This window comes from Mustela putorius, unplaced genomic scaffold, assembly GCF_011764305.1.
Source record: "Mustela putorius furo isolate JIRA1106 unplaced genomic scaffold, ASM1176430v1.1 tig00000129_pilon_pilon_pilon, whole genome shotgun sequence".
Taxonomy (NCBI): domain Eukaryota; kingdom Metazoa; phylum Chordata; class Mammalia; order Carnivora; family Mustelidae; genus Mustela; species Mustela putorius.
The window spans coordinates 3,836,929-3,850,108 of NW_025421290.1; the positions used below are offsets into that span (position 1 = coordinate 3,836,929).

The 13,180-nt window shown below is 33.8% G+C and overlaps 1 pseudogene; it reads right to left on the minus strand.

Annotated features, from left to right (window-relative positions):
• Positions 1-353: 353 nt before the first annotated feature.
• LOC123390490 lies at positions 354-9,956 on the minus strand (annotated as a pseudogene).
• Between the last annotated feature and the right edge of the window lie 3,224 nt (positions 9,957-13,180).

Here is a 13,180-nt window from a genome sequence, read left to right on the forward strand (position 1 = left end):
TTTATTTTATTTTAAGATTTTATTTATTTATTTGACAGACAGAGATCACAAGTAGGCAGAGAGGCAGGCAGAGAGAGAGAGAGAGAGAGGGAAGCAGGCTCCCTGTGGAGCAGAGAGCCCGATGCGGGGCTCGATCCCAGGACCCTGAGATCATGACCCGAGCCGAAGGCAGCAGCCCAACCCACTGAGCCACCCAGGCGCCTCTATTTCCAATTTTACATAGTCATTTATGTTTATATCTTAGTGAACTTAAGAGTCTTGACCAGATACCTTTAAAAAAAATCCAAAAAAAAACCCAGTAATTTAAAGTTTATTCCAGCTCTAATGCAGGTTATTCTGACTTTAAAGTAGCATCACATGGCATTCCTCTGAGTCCTTTCCCGAGATATTCTTCTGTACTTACCTCTGTTCTATACATCCAAGCAGTCTCTGGCACTGGGGGTTATCTGGGTTTGGATCACACAGCAGTGAACAAATGGATACAAGAGCTTGAGAAATAGTTAAAGCAGGAGACCACTGTGATCTTAGAATATCGAGACAAATGCTGCCATTACTGTTAATATTTGGATGATAAATTCTTGTTGCAAATGCAACCTTAGGTAGTGTGAAGAGGTATCTGTAGGAAGATGAATTGTCCAAAAGAATACACCACCTTGATATGGGCTGTCATTAGGTCCTGTAATTGTGGCTTGTCAATGAAACACATCATCTCCAACTGAACTTGCCAAACATTGTGCTGGAGGATCATGGCCCAAATACCAAAATACCCTTTAAGGTGGTCTTAATTTGCAGGGTTTTTTTAAAATGTTTTTTATAAACATATAAAGTATTTTTATCCACAGGGATACAGGTCTGTGAATTGCCAGGTTTTACACACTTCACAGCACTCACCATACACCATAGCACATACCCTCCCCACTGTCCAAAACCCCACCCCCCCACCCCCCAGCAACCCTCAGTTTGTTTTGTGAGATTTAAGAGTCACTTATGGTTTGTCTCCCTCCCAATCCCATCTTGTTTCATTTATCCTTCTCCTACCCCCCTAACCCCTGACGTTGCATCTCCACTTCCTCATATCAGGGAGATCATATGATAGTTGTCTTTCTCCGATTGACTTATTTCGCTAAGCATGATACCCTCCATCCACGTCATCTCAAATGGCAAGATTTCACTTCTTTTGATGGGTACATCAACAGATGAATGGATAAAGAAGATGTGGTATATATATACAATGGAATACTATACTATGCAGTTTGTAGTTATTTTATAATCATTCTTATTAAGGCATTTTAAAGTAATGCTTTATTTTATTGTTTATCTTCCATGCTTTCTAAAAGAATTATCATTAGCTGTCTCTACCACCTTTCTATAAAAGCCATAGTCACTGAAGGGTGCATTTTAGCATTTGAAACCTGAGTAGTATTCATAAAATGAATATTAAAAGACACATTGCATTTTTTATTATCTTGAAAAAAGAGAATATTATGACTTCTGTGCCAACTGTCAAACTCCACTTTAGTAAAGAATATATGCATATATTTATAACACCTTTTACTATACACACAAGCACACACATGTGTTATTTTTTTTATAATTTTTTATTTTTTATAAACATATATTTTTATCCCCAGGGGTACAGGTCTGTGAATCACCAGGTTTACACACTTCACAGCACTCACCAAAGCACATACCCTCCCCAATGTCCATAATCACACCCCCTTCTCCCAAATCCCCTCCCCCCAGCAACCCTCAGTTTGTTTTGTGAGATTAAGAGTCACTTATGGTTTGTCTCCCTCCCAATCCCATCTTCTTTCATTTATTCTTCTCATACCCACTTAAGCCCCCATGTTGCATCACCACTTCCTCATATCAGGGAGATCATATGATAGTTGTCTTTCGGATCAAGAAGATGTGGTATATATACACAATGGAATACTATGCAGCCATCAAAAGAAATGAAATCTTGCCATTTGCGACAACATGGATGGAACTAGAGCGTATCATGCTTAGCGAAATAAGTCAAGCGGAGAAAGACAACTATCATGTGTTAATTTTTAATGTCATGTTTTCAAACTGGACAACAAAAGGAGAGATACTAATAAGGACTATCTGCTACTTTAAACTTTGCCCTATGTTTTTAATTTCAGTCATGAGTCTCTTAAAGAAAAACAAAAAACATGGGACACCTGGGTGGCTCAGTAGGTTAAAGCCTCTGCCTTCAGTTCAGATCATGATCTCTGGGTCCTGGAATTGAGCCCTACATCAGGCTCTCTGCTCAGAGGGGAGCCTCTCTCTCTCTCTGCCTACTGGTGATCTCTGTCTGTCAAATAAATAAATAAAATATTTTTTAAAAAAGAAAAAAAAAAGTGACATCAGGGAAGCCTGGTGGCTCAGTTGGTTAAGTGCCTGCCTTTGACTTGGGTCCTGGGTCATGATCCCAGGGTCCTGGGATAAAACCCGCCACCAAGCTCTCTACTTAGCCGGGAGTCTGCTGCTTCCTCTCCCACACCCTTTCAAATAAATAATTAAAATCTTTTAAAAATCCTGATATCATACACATCCACATTAAAGATGCACCAATATAATTTCATTTAGGGGACAGCGATTTCTAGCCCCCAGGGTTCAGGACACAGAAGAGGTTTTAACACTTTTTTTTTTTTTTTTCAGTTTATACTACCCTATCCCCCTGCTTCACATTTTATATTCCTATGATTGCCTGAATAGAAATAGTTCTATTTTTTTTTCTTTTGAAATAACACTGTCTATCCTAGTTTCTGAGATAATACTGCAACATTTTCAAAGTGATATTCACCTCAGCTCTCTTGATCTCTCCAATTAAATTGGCTTTACCTTTTCTACCTTTAAAATCAACTTTACTTTAATAGATACCCCAAGGAAATTCAAGCACAGAAATACTCAGGTGTGATAAATCAGTTTCTGATGATAAAGAAGTTTTGCTCTTTCTATAAATGAACATTTCAGTTGTTGTTTGACTAGATTTGTCAGTCTAAAGAAAACAGAAACGGTTTTTTTTCTCATCTTCATTGGATCGTAGTTTTTATTAGGCTTGGATGTTGAGTGCCAGATGCATTCAATGAAAACAAGATTGAATTATCATCTTCATCATAAAGTGGTGATACCAAGGTAGAATACAAGTAAATGTTTTGCCTTTAAAGTAAATTAAGGAAATTATAGTCAATATATTCTTTAGAAACTTGGAGTAAACTTGAAGTCTATCTTGAGAAAAAGACCAGATATTGGACACAGTAACCCAAGGAACGAAGAATAACAGTATCCCTTTACCTACTGAGAAGAACAAGGAAAAATAAACTTCGACATAGTCTTCAAGTGCTTGAAGTTTTATCATGAAAACAAAACAAAACAGCAATCTAGTATTTTTAACTTCTATATAAATAGACAAACTGAAAGAGCTTATGTCATAGCATAAATATATGAGATTCCCATATCCTGAACATGAAAAATGATATAAAATTTTAATGGTTTATTCAATATATTGTCAAATTTTAGCTGAGTGTGTGTGGATTTGATGATTTTAGAATCCTCCCAGCTCCACAAGATGCTGAGTCTATCAAAGTATCACCTTTCACTGTTTGATGTGGTTATAACTGCAAAACATCTTTCCATCATGTACAATAAAAACAGACTTCAAAAAACTAGATGAAACTAGGAATGTTTAATCTAAATTCATTTTACAGAAGTGGAGAAAAAACCCCCAAGATTTTGCAGTGCTTGGGCTTCTTTTTTTTTTCTTCTGTAAAAAAGTAGCTTCATTTTTGAAATAAAAACTGTCATTAGATAATTTTTTACATCTCAGTGGTTTTGTGTAGCTTTGAGCAATATACAATATGTTCTCCTTTCCTTGAGTTGTCTGATATAAGTGAATTTGTGGTGGCGTAAATATATTAAGGGGAATGGATGTTTCACTGTTTAAAATTTGCTAACATCAACACTTCTTTAAAAGGGGAGGACCAAAAAAAAAACAAAAAACAAAAAAAAACCCACAAAACTTTATCTTTGTGTAAATTGTTGTCTTTACCCAAAATAAATCCACCCCAAAATAAACAGCTTCATTTTCATCATAGCTCTATTTAACCAAAACATAATGCAAAACCAGAATGTAATTGGCAAATTTCACAATACTTATGTCTATATATAGCAATACATTAAATCATTATGTATTTTCAGAGAATGATACCTTCAAGATGGGCCAATTCCCTTTGAAATGACCACCACAAAATGGCTTAAAAATTATCAACGTCTTCATGTTTATCTCTGATACACAAATTTATGCTTTACCTATGATACTGAGATTATTATAAAAAGCCCTTGGGCAAAATCCTCCCTCTATCAATCTATAAATATAACCAAAGGCTAACAATCTATACCAGTTCTTTCAGGTATAATACTGAAACCAAAAATATTACGTCTATATAAGATACAATACAAAAATGAAATTGGGTGTTAGAGTGCTATCTCTCAGAATAATAATAGCACAAATAGCAAATAATAAATAGTATAAAAATATTAAGAAAACTATACATAGGACTTCTTCTGTGCTTGGTAATATTGATTGTAATATCAGATATATTTATTTTATATAATTTTTGAGGTACAATTATTATTTCATCCACTATAAAAATGAGAAAGTGGAGCCACAGGAATTAAGTAATTTCTTAGGGTTACCACATAGAATATGGTAAAGCTAGGATCTGGAAAAAAGTAGACTATTTCTAGAGACCTTCTTCTGAACTATACTGCTGACCCACCTGTCTATAGAAATAATGTTTTTAAAGGCATAAGTAACTTCTGATATTTTTGCTAACCTACTTGGCCTTAATAATATATTTCTAGGTTTTTTAATATTTTACTTCATTCTATTTGTTTTCTGTTGTTGCTGTAACAAATTACCACAAACAGCTTAAAAAGCAACACATATTTCTGGAGCTTGGAGAACAGAGATGGCCTTACTGGGCTAAAATAAAATTGGCAGGACTGCATGCATTTCTGGAGGCCCTAGGAGAGAATGCATTTTCTTGCCTCTTCCAGCTTTTCAAGGCTGCCTTCTTTCATTGCCTTGTGGCTCCTGAATATTTTCACAGCGAGCAATGCCCAGGAGAATATTTCACTGGGCTCACAGAATTATCTAAGGTAATCCCTTTATTTTAAGTTCAATTGATTAACAACCTCCATTTCATCTGCAAATTTAATTGCCCCTTGCCGTGTAATAGAACATATTCAAAGGTGCAGGAGGTTAGGAAATATGCATTTTTTGGGATCATTATTCTGCCCACCATACTCATGACATATTTATTATACAGAGTATCTTGTACGTGTGCTGTGTGTGTGTGTGTGTGTGTGTATGTACAAAACATTATCATCACAGTTTAATGGGAGGTTGGATTAATTACCCACTTAATTGTACCTTTGACATTGGGCTATAAAATTCTGTTTTGTTTAGAAAATTTAGAAAACATTACCTGTGTTAACCACTCACGTGTTTGGTTTTTATTGGATATTGCCATTTGGTCAGTGAACCTGTAGCAAGGCATGGCAGTTTTATCTACTCTCCCAGACTCTTGGAACCATGCTGGTAATAACTGAAATTTGAATACTTAACTTCATTTTCTGGTGTAAAATATAAATTCTTTAAGAGTAGAATCCTGTAAGTGTGAAAACTGATTACATTTTGATGACAAGTCTGTTATTATCCTGGGTCACTTGCTTACATTTACTTTGCTTTCTTTTTTTAAATTTTCATCATGAAAAACAAAGGGAAATTAGTGTACACACACACACACACATATATATGTAATCCTATATTATTTAATACATATGCTTATTGTGTCTTAAAATGTTGGATTGGAACATGATTAAGAAAGAGCACTCTTTGTATTGGTATATTTTATATCTAATATTAAAAAGTAGAAGAAAGGGAGCACCTGGGTGGCTCAGTGGGTTAAGCCGTTGCCTTCGGTTCAGGTCTTGATCTCAGGATCATAGGATTGAGCCCACATCAGGCTCTCTGCTACGTGGGGAGTCTGCTTCTCTTCCTCTCTCTCTGTCTGCTTCTCTGTCTACTCATGATCTCTGTCAAATAAATAAATAAAATCTTTAAAAAAAAAAAAAAGTAGAAGAACACCTGGGTGGCTCAACCATTAAGCAGCTGCCTTTGGCTCAGGTCATGATCTCAGGGTCCTGGGATGGAGCCCTGCATTGGGTTCAGCTGGGAAGCTTGCTTCTCTTTCTCCCCTTGCTTGTGTTCCCTCTCTCACTGTTACCTGTGTCTCTCTGTCAAATAAATAAATAAATACAAGAAACTTTTAAATATTTGGATAGTAAGTTGAATCATATTTGACTTTTTGCTCCATTTTTAAGTCATGGCTTATCATTCTGAACCAACATAATCCAGGGGTGCCTGGGTAGGTCAGTCATTGAATGTCTGTCTGCCTTCAGCTCAGGTCCTGAACCCAGGGTCCTGGGATGGAGCCCCGCATCAGGCTCCCTGCTTCTGTTCCCTCTCTTACTGTCTCTCTCTGCATTTCAAATATATAAATAAAAAAAATATATAAAAAATATATATAAATAAAATCTTAAAAAAAAATCCAATAATTTTCTACCTGAAGAAAATATTTATTATCAAGCTGGGAAATTTTCTCTACATTGTATAATATTCCTGAGGGCAATTTTATTGAGGGTTCAAGTCCTTACTTGGAAATAATTACCTAGAGATGTAGGTCTGAAAGAAATAAAGAATGTATACATGCAATCAAATATTAGATGGAAAATAATCACTGTAAACACCTTTATGTATGATCCACATTACATAGTGATCATATGACTATATGGTATGAATGAAAAAAGAATTAAACAGAGGCTTAAATATGATTTTAGCATGGGCCCATGAGGTGAGGTGCAAAAATGCATGGTGCAGTGTTTCTAAACTTCTTTGTTGTTTTAAATTATTACTTCCTAAGGAAATTTACTAAATACACTGGTCTCTTGTTCCTGATCATTTTTTTTAAAATATTTTATTTATTTGTCAGAGAGAGAGAGCACAAGCAGAGGGAGGGAGAGAGGGAGAGGCAGACTCCCTGCTGAACAAGGAGCCAGATGCAGGACTCAATCTTATGACCCTGGGATTGTGACCTGAGCTGAAGGTAGACACTTAAACTGAACCACCCAGGTGTCCCTAAATATACTGTTTTTAACTACTTCTTTCCTTTCATGGAATTTTAATACTGTTATTTACTGTTATGATGGCCATTTGGAGGACCACACATTAAGATGTCATTTACTGCCCCCCCCAAAAACAGTTTTTACCTCCTTGGAGATAGTATCATCCCCATTGAGAATACAGAAACAGAGTGACAGCAACGTCACTGCTTGATAGCAGTGTCAGAGCTTGACAGCAAGCTCAACAGGCTGTTTTCAAAAACCTTCATTTTACTGACAGGAAGCTTAGACACAGAGAAGGAAATTGATTTGTCTCAAACAATACATTCTTACTAGGTAGTATGGATAAAATAAAAGAAATATATAATGCATGGAATATGGCCAATTTGCTTCTATACACAAGTAAAACAGTGAGTAAAACAAGAAGCACTGTAGGAAAGAAAAATACCCCTAAGTACCTACATTATAACTAAGTGATGTAACTGTCAGGTATTACCTCTTAGTCTGATATTTTGATGTAAACAGAATGCAACATTATTTGAAAATTCAAAAACTAAGTATTACTTGTATGATAATGTATAATAGGGGGGGAAAAAAAACCTCCTTTGAGAGAAACTCAGTCACAGAGACTTACAAATTCCAGTAGAAGGCAAGGCTTGTTTAAAGGTCAATCGCACGTATACTCGGTATTTTCCCTGAGTTAGAGCTTGTTCAACAAAGTAAGGAATTCACAACTGTCAGACGCTGGCATTTCAAAGGGTAAAAGATATCTTTATGAAATAATCAGGACAAAAATCTCTTCATGCACCATAATGTATTAAATACCACCTGGAAAAGACTATCAAAATTTCTTCTTCTTCTACCTACTTATGAAAAATGATCTCCTTTCTTAGAGTAGGAAAAATAAATATAAAGAAATATAAAGAAACCACAATCAGGAAGTAAAACTGCCCTTTGAAGTTAATGTCTTCATATTCCTGATTAAGTGAAGGCAAAATATTGTGCGGAAGATTATTGTTGAGATCAGAGCAATAAGCAATGTACTACAATGTACTATGATTAAATTCCATTACATAGAAAGGGGAAAAGTAAGTCATGTTCCTTGGTCATAGGCATAGATGGTATCTGCCAGGCAACTGCATACAATTCTAGCTGGGAGCACTAGACTATTAATTAAAATTACCAGAATTCTTCTTGCCTAACAAAGTATTCTAAATTTCTTCACATTACATGCTTTAATTTTAATACATTCCTAAATGGTTTAGGAATACCTGTTTTAAAGTAACACAGACAGTGTGGATCTCATGGAGAAAACACAATAGTTATAATAAGGGTAATATGTAACAATTCAAAGCAGATATTTAAAATTTGAAGGAAAAAATAAGTAGTTAAGTCCTTGCCTTGGGCCATAACTTTGATCATGTTAACACTTACTCCCCTCGAAACCAACTCTGTTCAACTCACCTATCCTAAATGTGTCTCCAGGCCAGTAACTCAGGCAAACCTCTCTTCATTTTCATTCATATGAATTTCCTAAGCTTTTGTCAGTTTTTTACTAGCTTTGCTCCTAAATTAATTTTGTTTTACCTGGTCTCTTGTTCCTGATTTGTATTACATCAAGGTCTTCCTCCTACCCTTCATTGGCTACACCTTTCAACCCAATAGACTTTTGGCCTAATATTTTATTCCTAGGTGTCAACTAGAATATAAAACCCAAGCCTCAAGTCCAGATACCACATCACCCAAATTGATATCATTGGTTGATAGCCAAAATTGCCCTATAGAAATCAGACAACTGATTTAGTTGTCTGATTAAATTAAGTTAAACTAAATTTAGTACCTCATTTATTCTTTTACTCTAAAATGTATTTATTGAACAGTTCAATAGGCAGGGAACTCTGCTGGTGTTGGAGACATAATGATGAATAAGAAAGGATGGTTCTTTATTCATGGATCTTACATTTTATTTGAGGAGAGAGATATGAAATAAATAACTATAATTGCACAAATAATTTTTCCATTTGATGAATACTACAAATCATCTCAGAGAATGTTGACATTATAGACCTAAAAATTTGTTCTAAGCTGGAAAGTCTGGAAATGCTTCATTGAATAAGAGACATTTAATCTGAGGCTCAAAAAAATACAGTCTTCTTTGCATGGAATAAGGAGAAACACAAAACAGAATTAAAAGCATAGACAAAGGACCTAAGATAAGAAGGGGCTTGGGTCATCAGAGGAGACATGAGAACAATCAGTGTGGCAGAAAGTAAAGGGAGAAAGAAGGTGTGTAAAGATACTGGTAAAAATAGATTGATGCCAGATTATATAGCACAATTTTAAGCATTTTGAATATTAATTAGAGAGCTTTGGGAAGACATTGGTAACTATAAAGTTGTGAAATTACAAGATCCTATTTGGGCTTTGTAAGCATTTTTTTGACAAAGAGTACGGATAATGGATTGGGGGCTTATAAAAGAGGCTACTAAAAAATCAGATCAAAGGACACAAGAGTGAAAAGACAAAGAATGAGAGAAGACACAAATATATGTCTGTAAGGGATTAGTATCTGGAATATATAAAGAACTCCTATAACTCAACAACTGAAAAATGAAATAACTCTATTTTAAAATGGCCCAAGGACTTGAATAGACATTTCTTTAAAAATTATATACAAATAGCCAAAAAGCATATGAAAATGTGATTAACATCCCTAATCATCAGAGAAGTTAATTCAACACCACACTGAGGTATCACCTCATGCCCGTTAGGATAGCTACCACTAAGAAAAGAAGAGGAGAGGAGAAGGGAGAGGTGAGAGAGGAAAGAAAAGAGAAAAGAAAAGAGAACAGAACAAATGCTGGGAGAATGTAGAGGAATTGAAATCCTTGTGTGCTATTAGTGGAAATGTAAATATGTTGCAAATGCAATGGCAAACAGTAGGAAAGCCCCTCAAAAAAATTAAAAACATAGAACTACAATGCCACTGCTGGGTATATATACAAATAGTTGAAAGCAGTGTCTTTAAAAAATATTTGTCCACCCATGTTTATAGCAGCACTATTCATAATAACCAAGAGATGGAAGCAACCCAAATGTCCAGTAACAGATGAATGAGTAGATGAAATATATATATCCATACTACACATTACATATACATACATACTATAGATTATTATATTATATAATATATTATATATATAATATATACTTATATATTATATATAATATATAATGATATATAAAGTATAATATTTAATTTATATATATTATATATACATACTGCAGTATATACATACTACAGATTATTCAGTCTTAGAAAGGAAAGTAATCCTGTCGCATAATGCAACATGGATGAACTTTGAGGACTTTAGGCTAAATGAAATAAGCCAATCATAAAAGAACAAATGCACTGATTCTATAATTTTAGGTAGGTAAAGTAGTCAAATTCTTAGAAAATGGGATGGAAGTAACTATGGGCTGAAGGGAGATCTGGGAAGGGAAGCTTCCCAAAAACTATAGAGTTTTAGATTTGCAAGATGAAAAAGTTCTGGAGATCTGTCTTACAACAGTGTGAATTAATACACTTAATGCTACTGAACTGTACACTTAACAATGGTTGAGATAATAGATCTTATGTTTTTTAGCCACAATAAAAAATCAATTAGGAGTTATTGCTACAGTTAAAAAAATGAATGGTTGTTTGGATTAGAATTGTAACAGTGAGATCAAGAGAAAAGGATAAATGTAAAAGAGATTTAAAGTAGAATAAACATGCATATTACATGAAATATGTAGGACAAGGGAGAGGAACCAGCCAAAGAAGTGTTAATATTTTTTTGAATTGTAAAGCTGTATTTGTGTCAGTATTGTGCCTGAGATACATATTTAAAATTTGTTAGTAGGTAAGTAAGAAAAATTATGGCATGAGATGAAATTATGAAGGGAGTAAGAGGCTAATAGTAAAGAAAAAAGTGAGCTATAAAGAGAATCTAGAGCTTTATCTGAACATATCCAGAGTTTATAAGTCAAATCAAGGAAAATGAGTGGATAAGTAAAGTCTAAGAAGGAAGTATATTAATAGATGTACTCCAAATCAGTTAATCACCTAGACTCATATTTACCAATTCTTTGTTCATTCCCTCTTAATATTAACAAAAAAAGATTACATAAAGAAAGAATTCCCCATATAGTCTAATCTTACACACTATGATGATCAGTGAGAAAAAGTGTAAGGTTTCAATTAATTCTATTTTTTTTATTTATGTAAAGATTTGTTGAAATATAGATCAGGATGTCATTCCTAAATAAGCCACAGACCTATAACTTCACAATCACATGCAAATCCATATATGGTTTAAATTCGTGTGTAAATTTTTCATTCTTAAAGAGTTGAGGAAACAAAAACTAAATCTTTTCCACTCTCAAGATTACAAATATCAACCATGATATATGTCAAAACTACTGTCAAAAAATAGCAATCAAGTGCCCTTATTTGTAGTGACACACAAAGAAAGAAACTTGAATCAAAATGTGCTTATCTTCTTACCTCCACAACTGAGAGCAAGTGGAAATTTCATTTGTATTCACATTAGATGGCATGTTACATACACTTGGGTTTCACTTTTTGTAGTTTATTTGGGGGCAGAAAGAGTAAGGTTATGTAGAAGTTATTGGAGGTACATTATTAATACATGATAACTTTAAAGGATAGGTTAAGTCAACTAATTGAGTGTATTCACTGTAACTGAATTTACTGTGTAGATTCACCAGAGTTCAGAATATTTTGTTATAGTTTAACAGATTGACTATGTCTGGGGTACTAGCACTTACATGCATCGTTCATGAACAACTTTTAGCACATAATCATTTCTTGCCACTTTTTATTCAATACCAACTGAGCACATTGAAAAAACACTCAAAGTACCTCCTAATTCTTAAAAGTAATTTTTAAGTTGTAGATACATTGATGGATTAATGTTCAAATCACTATTTCTTGTAAAGAAAATAAAGTGGGATGTAGCCAAATATATTATCAATGTACTGTTAGTCACATTGTAGATGATTTGCTATTAAACAGAGGTAGATATCTTATTAGTAAAGAAATTTTAAATCTATCCTTGAATCCCTACCTTATGAAATAGTGAGGGTTTTAGGCATTATAACTCACTTACATTTTTATTATTTGTTGTTCTTCTGTTAAGATGACCTAATCTTAGTTTCTCTGCATTTCAGTTTACATAGACAAATAAGTGTTACACACATTTTTAAATCTATGCAATGAAAAATTTGGGGTAGAAGGCAAATAACTTCTTGAGTAAAATTTTTCTTAATTTTAAGATACTACTTGAGTAAAGTATGTCTTAAGATTTGTTTCTGCCTATTTTTTTTGAGGGTGCTTCAGTTGATATCAGAACTATCCATTCAATAAAATTAATTGCAAAGACATTTTTAAAATACTACTCCTTTAGAAACTAAACTTTCTTGTTCTGATCATCTTGCTATAATGGAATGTAATTTTCAGTATGTTAGTCATTCAATATGTTACCATTGATGTTTACTTTGTTATGAGTCTTGCTTTTTGGAAATCTGTTTATTTCTGGGGTAATTTGTAGATATTTGAATTCACTTTTCTTTTGTCTTTTTTTAAAAAGATTCTGTCAGTTACCCTGATATGATTATGAATATATTGAAAGCTGACAATGACATACCATTTCCATGTTATTAGAAAAAACGTTTTCACTGAGAAGAATTGCAAATATATAAATAATGACCTTAATATTCTTACAGACTACAGCCTGTAATGTAGAACTATAGAATAAGAAATATAATCTGAAAATAAAGCTCAGGTATAATAAAAAAACAAATTTATAAGAATAAAACAAAAGAACATGAGGTATTTTAAAATAATCTGTGTTTCATTTCAACAGGCATCGTGGGTCATTGCAGGAAATTATTATGTTTTAATGAATTCTAAGGGAAAATA